We start from the raw sequence: 15661 nt of genomic DNA on the forward strand, positions 1-15661 counted from the left end.
TGGATTTCCTCCGGGTGCTCCGGTTTCCTCCCACAGTCCAAAGATGTGCAGGTTAGGTGGATTGGCCATGCCAAATTGCCCCTTAGGTGTCCAAAGATGTGTACGTTAAGGAAATTAGTGGGGTAAATGCATGGGGTTACGGGGATAGAGTGGGGGAGAGGGCCTGAGAGTTGTTGCAGGCTGAATGGACACCTTCTGGACTGTGGGGATTCTATGAAGAGTCTTTAACATATTTCCAGCTACATGCATAATCTTCCTGCTGATACAGGATTACTAAGCTTCGCTGGGGCAATGCTTCTTGAAAGATAATTTTGCAGCAACTGGCTTTTCTGTGATGCAATAATCAGGAGGAATGTAAAATGCATCGGATAAAAGAAGCCCAGCAAAGCAGCATCCAGGGACCACAAAAACTTCAGAAGCTGAGAACATGTCCTGTAGTGACACAGATTGTATTTGGAAAGTACCGGCTCAGACTGGTTTAGTGTGTGCATACGCTCAGTATCTTCGTAATACACTGTGGGATAGTCTTATTACAAAGTTGCTTTGGTTACAGTTACCCTGCAGCTGATTAGCAACCCAGTACGAAGTTCCAAGTGATCTTAAACACAGATTGTTAACACTCCACAGAGAATACCTGACTGGAAATCTCAGTGATCCTTATGAAATTACTGACAATATTCCTGCTCTGTGAAAATAATGGACTGAATATGACTCAGTACTTGTCTCCCATATTCTGATTAATGCACAGCCATAAATAGGACCATAGAAGAATCATAGAATCCCTACAGTGCAAAAGGAGGCCATTCGGCCTATTGAGCCTGCACAAACATCAATCTTACCCAGGCCCTATTCCTGTAACCCCACATATTTACCCTGCTAATCTTGCTGACACTAAGTGGCAATTTACGGTGGCCAATCAACCTAAAAATGACTGATTACGATGTGGAGAAACTCTCACTGGTAAATTAGGGCAGTCATGATGTGGAGATGGCGGCGTTGGACTGGGGTAAACACAGTAAGAAGTTTAACAACACCAGGTGTTGTTAAACTTCTTACTGAAATTAGGGCAGAACAGTTGTTTTGTGTTCTATAATCCGCCCCTCCACTGTCACAGACCAACATTGGCATTTATGCCCAACACTGGGAAATATTTCTGTCTTGTTGCGAACTCACCTCATCTAGAAGTGCCTTACACCATTTCCTCAGACCATTGGACTTTACCATATGGTCACAGGATGCTTTATATCCTCCTACAAACAAGAACTAGCCTAGATGGAAACTGGTCATTTTCAATTGATTAAACTTATTGACCTTTTGGACTGAACGGCCTATTTCTGTGCTGTCAATACTTTGTAATCTGTATCGATGAGTCAAAGTTAATTGACGAGACTGGCAGGTCATATCATGTAGGAGTGGCACTGGAAACAAAAGGAGATAGTCAGAATTTACAAACTGAATTTGAGTATCAGTGTGCGAGTACACAAAGCAGAAAGCGCTCAATGCAGACGAGTGTAAATTGGGGAAAATGGGTGTTAGATATACAGAGAGAGTGGTTTTGAAATAGCAATGGGCGAAGTTGAGGGAAACACAGGAAATCGTAGTAAACTTGATGTTCAATATGTCCTACCAATGAATAAATACAATAGGATGCTAAACAATATAGAACAGGGATTCCCAAATTATGGGTCATGAATCTCAGTGGGATGATGAGATGAACAATTGGGATCATGAGTTCTGGGGCATCAATGATGGTGGTGGAACCAAGTCACCGATATGGACAAGCCTGAGGTTAGTAGTGAGGCTGCTGTAAATGTGAGTTTGACTGTGAGCGAGGCCCTAATCCAATGGGTTCGGAGTCCTAACCACTGACACCAATAGATCTTGTAACATGGTCAATGCCTTTAGTTATTTTTGGTGTCTGTATCCCTGCTGTTTGAATGCCTACCCTGCACCTCCCACCCACTTATTGCCCAATGTGAAACATTAAAATGGGATCAGGCAGAAAAATGTTTTAGACACGGATGGGTCCGAGTCAAATTATATAATTTAATTGCATCTTCCCAGTTGTCAAAATAAGGGAGACATTCAGGGACTGAAACACAGAAAAAGCCTTGAAGCTGATCCTTAATGTCAGAGTTATCAGAACAACCTCTGGAATAGGGATTTCCATTCCCAAGGAGAAACTGGCAGACAAAATATTTCATCAATTAAAAAGATAGATTTGCAATGATACTTGCAAATAAACTGAGGGTGGGATGAGAGAGCGATGGAGAGTGGAGGAAGGTGATGAGGCCGTACCCAGAGTTGATGATTCCATTAATGGAGATTGTGCTGTAAAATTGAAGAATTAAAAATCCTTCCACTGGGTTCCCTGTAACTGAAGCTTTGTATCCTCTACAATAAATAAAGCTGAGCAGTCTGGTTACACACATTGGGAAGTACAGAGCACACACCCTGTACATATAATCTAGAATAATTCACCACATTACTGCATTCTTCTCCCGCAAAGTCTGTCATGTTACCAGGAAAATATCTGTAAATATTTCCAAACAAAAACTGACAACTCAGGCTGGAAGTTAGAAATAAGTCACATCTGTTTTGTAAAAGCAAATTATAAACAGAGCATTTTCACAGCAGCCATCAGAACCTGGATATATTCATCTTAAACTTGCCCTTTTCCAGACCGATATCTTTAAGCCCCATTCAATAAATTTAATCCATAAATCTGGATGACCATTTTGCAACTAAAAGAACAAGTACAATTTACAGCCAGATTCTCCCAATGGTATATCACACCTGCTGTTAGTTTAGGAGATGCTGAGGACAGTTAAAACAGAAACCTTCCTTACAATTACCCCCCCCCCCCCCTCTCTCGCTCCCCATCTCCATCGCCTCTCAGGCCCCACCATTAAGATCTGCTCCAATGTGAGCCCACTCAACATAGCATGGACTGAAAATTAAGCAGCACAGGGTTTGTGTCCATCCCCAGTACATAACAGTGAGAATGAGTGAGTTACCTGCCGCATCAGGAAAGCAGTTCCTCACCATAATTCATAATGAAATATTTAATGTAAAAAACAGCTGATCAAAATACCCAGACATAGCTCCTGTTCCTACAATGAGTTACATGTCAATCATTCCAGTTTTGTTCTAATCCACTGGTGATCATTGCTGCCACCCTCAGTGCAGACAAGTTGAAACGCTATTCGATTGTAAACAGCCACAACAAACATACAAAGAATAGCTTGCAGTTCACAATTCTGTTTTAAGCATCTGCAAAGTGCTTTTTACCCGTCTCCAGATAACTCACTGCAGTGACAAACTAAAATCTTCTACAATCCTCTTCAGTAACAATGATTTCCATCCTTTCCTGCTGAATTTAAATTGCTGAATGTTTGATCAGTAGAAACTGCTTCAATTTCCTGAGACTCATCCAGCTTTCAGTTTCATTCTGTCTCAATGCCCCTGAACTCACACCAGCTAAAAGGGGAATTTTCCACTTTTACACAGGGAAGCTGTTGTCTGATCATGTAAAATATTCCATGACCATCATGAACAAAATCCAGTCAGTCCTTGTATGCTCCTATTGCACAGCTGATAGCGACTACCATTCCAAACTGGAACCGTCAAGTAATTCATCAATCTGAATCAGATACAACCAAAACTGATATCCTGGGATGGGATCAGTCTCCTGGCCAATGTGAACAGAAGTTTAAACTGACAGAGGGAGGTGGAGGGATCGGGAGAAGGGAGATTTAGAAATCCAAAGAGAATGGTCAAATCAACAGAGCAGTGTCGCGATGTCAGTAAAGACAGAGTGGGACAGGAAAAGACAAGAGAATTTAACATTAAACAGGCGTCAGTCAATCAGGCCAATGCATGGAAAAGTGGTAAAAAATTAAATGTTCTTTATGTGAATGCAAATAAATATCTGCAATAAGACAGATGAACTAGCGGCATAAAGAGATAAATCACTCATACTTAATCAGCATTACATATACATGGTTATATGGAGAACAAGGCAGGCAAATAAATATTCCAGAATCCAGAGTGCACAATATTTAGGACAGATTGACAGAATAGGGAAGGCACTGATAACAGAACTAACTCAGGATAATGTTATCTTAGATCCAGTACTATAAAATGAGGTACGGTTAATAAGGCAAAGAAAAAATCTGCTGTGAAATAGTGATCATAATAGTATTGAATCCCATCTAAATTTGAAATCACAAACATATCTCCCACCATGACAGTGGAGGGACTGACCAGGCCATTCTACTGACTGCAGTAACAACGTGCTTGAGAGTTGTGTCTTTATACACCTTCTGACCCCACCCCCGGTTTATGAAGCAATCCCTTAAATCGGATCATCTGATTGGTTTATTAACCCCACTCTGACCATTTATCCGTCAGGGGAGAGACCAAGATTATGGTTGTCCTTGAACATGTCGAACTGTTATAAGGGTGGGTTTCATTTCTCTTACGGGCGAGCGGGTGGGAGGGGTGGTCTTAGGCCTTTTGCCCTTTGCTGTTGGAAATTTTTCAAAACTCTTCTCCGCAGCTCCAACATCTTCCCAGCATGAGACAAGCTGTGACCATAGGACTCCAATACAACCAGCTTACATTCATTATTATGAAAGAAATAATAGAACAGACATGTGATATAAAGTGATCAATACAATGCAATTTCAATGATGCATTGGCTTACGATACATTCCTTTGAAAAAAAGCTCAGCATGATACGAAATCCATGGCCCAGCCAGTAAGTTAATGATAATATTAGATTACAAGAAATGGTTTATAATGCTACAGAGAACAGTCTATGGATTGGGAATGTTTTCAAAACCAAGAGAATGTTACCTGGTAGTTGATAAAGAGGCATAAAATAGATTATGAGAATATACTAACCTGAAATAAAAACAGATCACAAGATCTGTTATATATAAATAAAAAGGAAGAGAGTAGCTAAAGAAAATGCTTGTTCCTTAGAAGCTGAGACAGGAAATTATTACTGGGAATGAGGAAATGATAGAGGCATTGAACAAATATTGTATCTTCACCGTGGAAGACAATTTGCTTACCAGAAATAGAATGTGATGTAAGGGCTAAAGAAAATGAGGAAATTAAGATAATATCAGAGAAAATGTATTGGAGAAACGAAATGGAGTAAAATCTAACAAATCCTCAGGACCTGATGGCCTATACATCAAAGTTCAATGAGAAATATATTCTATGGGGCAGCACAGTGGCAGAGTGGTCAGCACTGCTGCCTCACAGTACCAGGGACCCGGGTTCGATTCCCAGCTTGGATCACTGTGTGTGGCGTTTTTCATGTTCTCCCTGTGTCTGCGTGGGTTTCCTCCGGGTGCTCCAATTTCCTCCCATGGTCTGAAAGATGTGGTTAGGTACATTGGCTATGCTAAATTCTCCCTCAGTGTACCTGAGCAGGCACTGGAGTGTGGCAACTAGGGGATTTTCACAGTAACTTCATTGCAGTATTAATGTAAGCCTACTTGTGACACGAATAAATAAACTTACTTAAAGAAATAGCAAATACATCCATTACCTCTGTACCTATGGCTTTTGAAAAATGCTCAGATTTAGGAGTGGTCCTATCAGATTAGAAGCTGGCCAACGAAACATTGCTTTTCAACAAAGGGGGAGAGAGAAAACAGGGAACCTCAGGCCATGTAGCCCAACCTGAGTCTTGGGAAAATGCTGGAAGCTATTATGAAAGCAGTCTTAACAATGCGCTTCGAAAAGTATAGCATCATTCAAACAAGTCAGTATGGTTTCTAGGATGGAAATCTTGACAAATATATTTGTGTTTTTTGAGGATGTAAAGGTGGATAAAGAGGAACCAATAGATTTACAACAGGGATTTATTAGGTGCCAGGAAAATGTTTAAGAACCAGAGATAAGAGCTCATGGTGTTATGGGTAATATGAAGGACTGGTTAATGGACAGGGAGCAAAGAGTAGGCATTAACAACATACATTAATTTTGGCTTGAAGTGTTACAAGGATCAGTGCTGAAGCTTCAGCTATTTACAACCCATATTAAAGACTTAGATGAAAAAAAAAGAGTAATGTATCCAGGTTGCTGATGATACAAAGCTAGATGGGAAGGTAAGCTGTGGGGAGGACACAAAGTGATGTTACAAGAGATATAGACAGGTTAAGTAAGTGATAGGTTTGAAACTTGTAAGTGTTGATATTCAGATTGACGTGGATGTGCTCGTGCAATGAGCGCATAAAGTTAGCCTGCAAGTATAACAAAACCAGTAGGAGAGCAAATAACACACTGGCCTTTAATGCAAGAGGAATGGAGGATAGAATAAAGAGAACTTTGTTGCAATTGCAGAAGACTTTGTTGAGACCACGTCTGGAATACTTGGTGCAGTTTTAGTCTCCATATTTAAGGAAGGATATACTTAGATTAGAGGTAGTACAGGAAAGGTTCACTAAATTAGTCCCTAGGATGAGGGGGCTCTGCTATAAGGAGAGGCTGAACAAATTGGGTTGATAGTCTCTGGAGTTTAGAAAAAATAGAAGCTCTTTCAATGATTCTGATCAGACTCTCATTAGCTCTTTTTAAACAGTACTAGTGCAGGTGTCAGGCAAAAATAATTTCTATTTATATAACACCTTTAAAGCATTAAATCATCTCAAGTTGCTTCATAGGATTGGTTATCAGGCAAAATTAGAGACCAATTGAGGTGTGTTAATTTTAAATGCATGCTGGAATTGGACCTGGAGACACTGGGTGGAATTTTCTGATATTGTTTTCAAAGTTTTGATTCAGGTGAGAAATCTGAAGAGAATCCCACTGGCACCGTCAATAAAAGAAGTCGCACAATATTCAATCTCTTTTAAAAAAAGTGTTTCCATGAGTTTCACGCTATGCCCGTAGTGGTCAGACTCATATTCGTTCACCTTGCTACAACCTAATGGCTGCAATCAGTGGGGCGTACCATTTAAACACCATTCAGCACTTGTTCCAAGTTCATTCGGGGTTGTCTGCCAGGAAGACAGTACAACACTTTACCAAGGGAGCTTCAGCAAACTTCTGGATGGGGTGCAGCAGATGCAGGAGACCCTCTACCCTTGATCGGGCAAATGTCCTGCCAGCAAGGTGACCACCCTTACCTGGGAGGCTGTGGCCACAATAGTGAGTGCCAGCTCGCTCCATAAGACGACGGGGCTGCAGTGCTGAAAAAATATGAATGACTTTCTTCATGCAACCAGTCTGTCTCCTCATGTCTCACGCAACACCCTTTCCCACACCCCTCACACCTCCACAGTGATCTCACTCCCACCCACCTCACAGGGCCCCAACATATGCCATACCAAAGCCCCCCCCCCCCCCCCCCCCCCAGTATCTCCTATGCACCTCACATTCCCGGTCTTTCTCATACCCCACGCATGCAAGACTTCATTACCATGACATGGCAGGACTCCCTCCTACGTTCTCCGTCTGTCTGTCTATTGTAGGACAAACTCAAACACAGCTAAAATGAGCAGGCACAGGCAGCCAGAGCAATGCTGGAGTTCAAGACCCTAACCCCTTTTGAGCACTAAGTCCCTGAGCTTGCCAGCAGAGGGTGAAGTGGGGGCTAGAAACACAGGGAGGAGCTCTCGACACATCCAGCCATGCGCAAGCTCATGCGAGTGACATTTCTCCTGTCAGTGTTCCACTGCCCGCATTAATGCCATCTCCCTTCCATTGCCAGTCAATCAGCTGCCTAGCACACAGAATCCTCACAGCCCCTGGACAGAACAGTCCCGAGCAGCTCCAAGAAGACATTTCAGAACTTTGAAGTGGCGTCACACCTGTTACCCACACCCTCCTCCAGTGCAGATACTCACCTCGGTGGGAATAAGTAGTGGTCAGCCTTCTGGGTTATTCACTGGTGAGCACCTCAGGTAGGTGATGGTCCAAAGCAGGTGGAGGCAGGGTCGTCCCTGGGATCTGGCACTCAGAGAGATGTCAGAGCCCAGGACTCTGGTGAGCCCCTTGCCGTTGACGAGTCCCTGGGTCTGGTTGTAAATTATTTTTCCACTGACTAGCACATCTGTTAAAGCAACTTCCAGCAAATAGACAGTGCATCTGCAGAGATAACCGTACAACCTCAAGACTATCTTGCGACAATGCAACATCTCAACTTCCAAAATATCAGGCCTGCACCCAATATAGGCGAAACTAATACAATTTCTATAAGCACTGATTTATCTTCATTTCTAAGAAATCTTTGTGTCTATGTGTTAGTAACATTATCTTCTCGTAAGTAACATCTGGTGTAATATTTTGAAATGAACACATCTTTTACTTTTTAAGTAAAAATACTTTGCTGCTGGGTTATTTTTTAACTTGAATGACTCACTCGAAGGGTTAAATATACACACTCACTTACAAATACTTTATTGATGATCAGCTTTGGGGATAACAATGTCTGTGACAAAACACTAGAAACATTTTTGGCTTTATTGCGACTTGCCCACCACACAAGTAGGCCATGAATTTCCAATGATGCAGCATTGTTCATTTTCTGTCTGGTGTGGAGGTAAACAAAAGCAAGATTCAAGCATTAAGATAAAGGAACAGAACATATTACTCCTTTCCTCAAAAAACAAATTATAGGTGAGGTCTTGTCAGATCAACAGGTAACTTTATTTAGTGTCATCAGATTAAATTGCGATTCTAACATTAGTTTTGCAGATACATAAAATTAAAAATTTTGTTCTCTCTACACCTACAGTAGGGCGGCATGGTAGCACTGCTGCTTCACAGCTCCAGGGACCTGGGTTCGATTCCCGGCTCGGGTCACTGTCTGTGTGGAGTTTGCACATTCTCCTCGTGTCTGCATGGGTTTCCTCCGTGTGCTCCGCTTTCCTCCCACAGTCCAAAGATGTGTGGGTTAGGTTGATTGGCCACACTAAAAATTGTCCCTTGGAGTCCTGAGATGCGTAGGTTAGAGGGATTAGCGGGTGGATGTGTAGGGATATGGGGTAGGGCCTGGGTGGGATTGTGGTCGGTGTAGACTCGATGGGCCAAATGGCCTCTTTCTATATAGAAACCTGTAGGGTTTCTATGATTCTACACTGGAAAACAAATAATGACATGTTAATCCATGGAAAATGCCTCAGCCTTTTAACAGAACAAACTCTTCTGCTGGTTGGCAGAGATATTCAGACTGCTCTCTAAAGTACTGGCTGCAAAATTAAAACATTGTAGAAATCTTGATGTTTAGGCGACAGCAGGTACTGAAGTGAAAAGCAATGGACAACTGCATTATCCATAATTACATCAGCAGCCACCCACAGAAAGCTGCATTCTTAATAATGAACTCCAAGACACATTGGAACAATGACCATAATGTTTGTTATTGAACATCATGATTGACCAATTATTTTAAACTCCTTGGACAATTCTATTGTGGTTTCCATAGAAACCTTTAACCTGTGAACACAGAGCAGCCAGCCTGACAGTCTGAGCTGAGAACTTCGTTGAAAGAAATCCTCAAATTAGCACCAAACACACTGAGTAACTCCAAAAGAAATCTCAAGTGTGCGTTTAACAAAACCCAGAATTAAATTATCTATACAGTGTGGAGGAGCACACTTCACCATGGCTGACTGGATGCTGGTTTACAATTCCAATCAGGAACACTAGTTGATTTCCCCCTTTCCAATCAAAGGCATTGAATCCTGAAGTAATGCACTACTGATATGGAACAATTAAGGCTCTTTCCCAGTCCATTTGGTTCAACATCTTCTCATTGTGTTCACTGCTCAAAGGCGGATCCTTGATGCTGAACTGTAGTGAAGTGCTGTGATTTTCACTATGGATGGAGAGAGGACCAGAATGAAACCGTTTGGGATGGAAAGGGTTTATATGGGAGCACTTAAAGAGAAATGTTCGCCATGACAGGAAGGCATGATGTGGAGATGCCAGCTTTGGACTAGGGTGGGCACAGTAAGAAGTCTCGCAACACCAAGGTTAAAGTCCAACAGGTTTATTTGGAATCATGAGCTTTTGGAACGCTGCTCCTTCATCAGGTGACAGGAAGGAACGCTGGCCAGAAGACAAGATTTACATTGGCTGGCAAAAGAACCAGAAGTGACAGAAAGACAATAGTTTTTGTGCATTTTGTGTGGTTAGGGTTGAGAATGCAGTGCGATAGAGTGATGTTCACAAGGGGGATTTGGAGAAATGGAACATTCCACAAGGTGGGCAGCAGGAAAGTCAAATTCCTCACAAACAGAATCAGCAAAACCTCTCATTATAAAATGTGTAAGAGCATTGTCACCATTCCATTGACCAGGGAAACACATCACATTGCACTGAATGGTAGTGACCACCAGTCAGACAAAGAGGGGGTGATTCTCCCAGCCTGCTCTGCTGCTTTTATTGTGCAGCGGGTTGGGAGGCTCTAGCAGAGGCTGTTTCATGAGATCCCTGCTGGGTGGCATGGCTTCTGCCCGTCTCAGGCAGCGAAATCGGCACGGAGTTGACGTAATGTATGCCGACCCTCATTTTAATTGACAGATTAACACACTGGGGCGCAGAGTGACACAATGGTTAGCACTACTGCCGGACAGCGTCAGGGACGCGGGTTCGATTCCCAGCTTGCGTCACTGTCTGTGTGGAGTTTCCACATTCTCTCCATGTCTGCGTGGGTTCCTCCCAGTGCTTCAGTTACCTCCCATGGTCCAAAGATGTGGGGGTTAGGTTGATTGTCCCTTAGTGTCCCAGAATGTGTAGGTTAGAGGGATTAGTGAGGTAATATATGGGTTTGTGGGATGGGGCCTGGATGGAATTGCTGTTGGTGCAGACTCGATGGGCCAAATGGCCTCCTCCTGCGCTGTAGGGATTCTATGATTCTACGATTCTAATATAATTTAAATCCCATTGGCAGGCCCAGGACTGAAATCTCCGTGACCAGTGGCCCGCTAGCGCCCCCTCCTCCCCCCGCCCCCGCCAGGAGTTGGTTCACTCCAGCGGGGTTTACTATAGCTCCCCACTTGCGGGGAGCTGGAGGCCTGACCCTGCTGGAGCGAAGGGGGGGAGCAAGCAAGTCTGCTCAGAAGGTCGGATGTGGGGGGGTGGGGTTTCCCCCTGGACATTGCCACCTTGGCAGTGCCAGCCTGGGCCCCCAGAGAGCTTCAGCAGAAGTTGCTGCCCTCCCAATGCAATCCTGGTAAATGACTCACAGATTTACTAAGTACATCAGTCCTCAGAAAGACCAATTGGGTTGCAGCTTTTATGATGTAGGCTTGTTTGATGTCTGAAACAACCAAGGTCCAAGCCATTTGACAATTAACCGATCACCAATGACTTCATCAAGATCCTTTTGGGCAAAGTTGTCTCTGGACTTTATTTCCAGGGTACTCAGTGACGGGTGTGTCGAGGTCAGCACCACGCCACCTTGTCCAGAGCTGCTTCCTCTTTACTGTCTAAGCCTTTACATGAGGAATGTCCACTCGGCAGAGGGAGAAGTGGGGGAACTGCTGGCATTCACAGGAAAAGCATCCAAGCAAGAACTTGGAGGAAATATTTGAAAAAGAGTTTCACTGTAGAAGGCTGCAAGGGATAACGATATAGCAGTCACATCAGATAAAGCTTCTACTTTGTATCAAGAGTATGTTGAACAGGAACTTCCCAAACACAACATTTAGGAAATTGCACATGAGTTTTCAGACCGTTGGATTGGCGGCTCCTCTAAACATGAAGTTCTTCTCTGGCGGTTTCTCTGATCCGCTCGGAGGAAGTGACTTTCCATGAATAAATGAGTCACTCTTGCAACTGCATCATCATCCTTCCACATATCATAATCCTTTTTGCCAGTCAGCTTTTGTCTTCCGGCTATACAGCAATCTACACAATATCCATTTAATTCAAGGCACCGAAAGCAAAATTGATAATGGCAATTGGGACACTTCACAGAAGGACAGCCTCTGGTGCAATGCTGTGTTAAAGCCTCACAATTGGGGCAGGCTCGTATTTCAGGACATCCATCCACTGGACTGGTCTGGTCTTTGATTGTACCACAGCTCTGAAGCAGCGCTGTCAGATTGCAGCATTCGTTACCGCAGTTATCACTCTGCACATCAGCATTCTTCCACTCCCTCTCACACTCCCAGCAGAACTGAAAGATTTTCTTTGATTTCTCGGAGCAAGACAGACACTGAACACACAACTTCTCGGCATCTATTCTCTGTACACAGACACTGCAGACTGGACACTGAGGGAGAAAATGAGACAAGGTATCAGTGACATAATTGTTTGCATTATATTCGGAATGTGAATTGTGGAACTATCAATTTAGAGCAGAAAAATAGGAAATCCGTATCATTTACATTTTAGCGTGTCACCACCTATTGCACTGCACAGAACTACCCAACATTAGCCCATTGATCCCATCTTGATTTTGGTATATTTGATTGCAAATATCTCTGCCATTGTGTGAACTATTAATAAGAACATCGGAACAGGAGTAGGCCATTCAGCCCTTCAACCTTGCTCCACCATTCTATTAGATGACAACCGATCTGAAACTAACCCCATTTATCCATATTCATTCTATATTCTTAGATAGATATGCTTACTAATAAAAATCTACCAATCACATTCTTGAATGCTCCAATTGTTCCAGAGAGCATTCCATTTTTGTATTCCAATTAACTCAATCTGACATTGTTTCTCAATTGCTTCTACCCAAGCGTGTCATTTGATGCCTTCCATTGAACTTTAGTCTGTTATCTTTATCAGAAATCACATGACCAAACCTGGTCATAATTTGAATACCCTTTCCTCTTTCTTTATCATCATCATAACTAACCCAAGTCTCCCAGAGATTCTCTTTCTACATCTAAATATATCGTAACATTAGTAACTGCTACCAGACGTTGTGTTCATGCAACTGTTTACTAGCTTGTCAATTATCCAGTGATGGACCTATCCACCTCATTTCTAAGGCTGCGATTTGCGTTACCCTCGGCATAGACCCCTCATGGCCGCTAAATCTCGCAGAAGGCCAAAAACAGGATTGTGCCAGAGAGATTTCAGTTTGGGATCTTCCTCACCCGCCTGCCGATGTGATCAAGTTTACACCCAGGAAGGGTGTGAGCCTGATTGGAGTATATTAGCATGAATTAAAATATAATTAGCAGGCTTAATACTGCTCCTTCCACCTTCATCATAACATCCCACCCAGCCAATGTGATGTCACTGGTTTTCAAATGCCAGCCATGATTACCACACAGAGGACACACAGCAAGTATTGCCCCCGGGTGGTGAGGGACATGCCTGGCACCCTCCCTTGGCAGAGCCAGGGTTGGCTCCTCTGGGGCGGGGTTCCCTTTATGTGGGGTGGCGGGTATGCCTATGAGGGCTGGGGTAGACCCTGATGCCTGTGGCCGGGGGGTGGGGGATGGTAGTGATGTCTTTGAACTGTGGGGCAATGCCCCACAGGAGCCCCGATCTCTGAGGAGCTAGCCTCACTGGCTCTATCAGGCCCCATCTGAATCACGGCACAAACCACACCCCCAGATTCCTTGTGCACAGAGTGCCAGAAAACCTGGAGAGAAAACTCGGCTGTGTAGCTGGAGAGAGACAAGCTGGTTTCAGTCTAAAGCTGACACTCTGGGTGTAATAATCCCAAAGATTTGTCAAAGTTTTTTTATACAGAGAAGTTGAAATTCACGTGAGCAAATGTTTACACAAAGAACAGAAGACAAGGGACTGAACATCTCTGGAAATGGGTCACAAGTGCGATATGATGAGTTGTTTATCGATTTATTAACCTCCAGTCCCTTTTTTTCCTATTTAACAGCTGCAAAGAGCTACAAGATGTTTATTCAGTATGTTCAAATCTTTCTATTCAGTTTGCATTGTTACTATTTAATGTCAGATAGGATCCTTCCCAGTTTCCACTGAAGCTGGAACTGAAACATAAATCACAGTGTCTGTGCAGAAAGTCAGAACAGTGCCGTTTTTCTAGTACTTTCCCATTTTAAATTTTTCCTCCCAGCCTTTGGCCTCAACTCATGTCCTCCACGAAGAAAATACAAACATTAAACAGCTTTATTTCACTGGCAGGAAATGAAGCTAAGGAGGATCAGAGGTTCTCTAATATCTCCTTGATTCAACAATAACAGGATATAGACGAGTTATAACTATCCTCATTTACTGAACTCCATTGGCTCTTTATGATAATTCAATCTGGCTGTGGGCCAATAGGTAAATTCCTCAGATTTTATTCATTGCCACATGTCTCCTTGTCCTTATCTTCATTAAAGTGATTGGTCAGCGAGAGTGGACTGTCCATCAATGATGTCCCAGAAATCAAGGCCAGCTTCCTCTCGACGTGTGCAGTTTAAGAGAAACATGAATAGAATCCACCCTAACTATAGATGGAGGATGAAAAAACTGACCGGGTCCCAGTGTGAACTAGGCTGTGGACTACAAACTGGCTCATTTAGGTTTAGCAACCTAATTGTTACAGCTCAGGAGGCCATTCAGCCCATCGTGTCTGCAACAACACTCCAAATGAGATACAGTCCCATGTCCTGGTCTTCTCCCCATAACAAACAGATAAAATGACAACAAGTTCTCAAATAAATGTTAGTTAATATACTTGGTCTGAAAATACCGACACAGCTCAATTCTAAATCATTTATACAAAGAAGCAAAGATCAAAAGTGCCAAATAACACAAGTTACCTTTTGGTGCGATGACTCCTTTTGTGCCATTATTCTGCTGAGCTGCTCCTCATGCAGACCGTGTTCTTCCAGTGTCAACTGTGCAAGGTGCAGTACCTCCTGCTAGGGCCACTCCTTCACACACATGGGGCAGTTAAACGTGAAACGACCCTATGGAGAATCAACTGCTATTAAAGATGCTGCCTTCAATCATCCAGTCAAAAACACCAACTCTGGTAACAATTTACTAAACACCAATTAGTCTGCAATAGATGTACACAGGGTAACTCGAGTAACTTAACAGTCTCACTTTTATAGAAAATATACAGAACAATGGAAACCTTAAAATGTTTGGTCCCCTTACTTGAGGAAGGACGCAAATGCATTAGAGGCAGTTCAGAGAAGGTTCACTAGATTGATTCCGGGGATGAAGGACTTGTCTTATGAAGAGAGATTGAGCAGTTTAGGCCTATACTCACTGGGAGTTCAAAAGAAAGATCTAAATGAGGTACGGTTCTACAGGGGATTGACAGGATAGATGTAGAATGGATGTTACCCCTTGTAGGCCACAGATTTAGGGAAAGGGTGGCATATTTAAAACAGAAGTGAGGAGGAATTACTTCACCCAAAGGGTGGTAAATCTGTGGAATTCACTACCGCGAGTGCAGTGGATGCTGGAACACTAAACAAATTTAAGCAGGAGATAGATACGTTTTTGATTAGCAGCAGGATAACAGGTTATAGGGAGTGGGCAGGAAGGTGAAGATGAGATCAGCCATGATCATATTGAATGGCGGAGTAGGCTCGAGGGGCTGAATTGCCCACTCCTGCTCCTAGTTCTTCTATTCTTAAGAGTGAGTTGCCGACTGGAATTAATCTGATGGAACCATTCATACTATTTATACATAGAATATATATCAGAAGGTGTAATCTGATTGAGATATTCAGATGTATTTAGG

Source organism: Mustelus asterias, chromosome 4, assembly GCF_964213995.1.
Source record: "Mustelus asterias chromosome 4, sMusAst1.hap1.1, whole genome shotgun sequence".
NCBI classification, from domain to species: domain Eukaryota; kingdom Metazoa; phylum Chordata; class Chondrichthyes; order Carcharhiniformes; family Triakidae; genus Mustelus; species Mustelus asterias.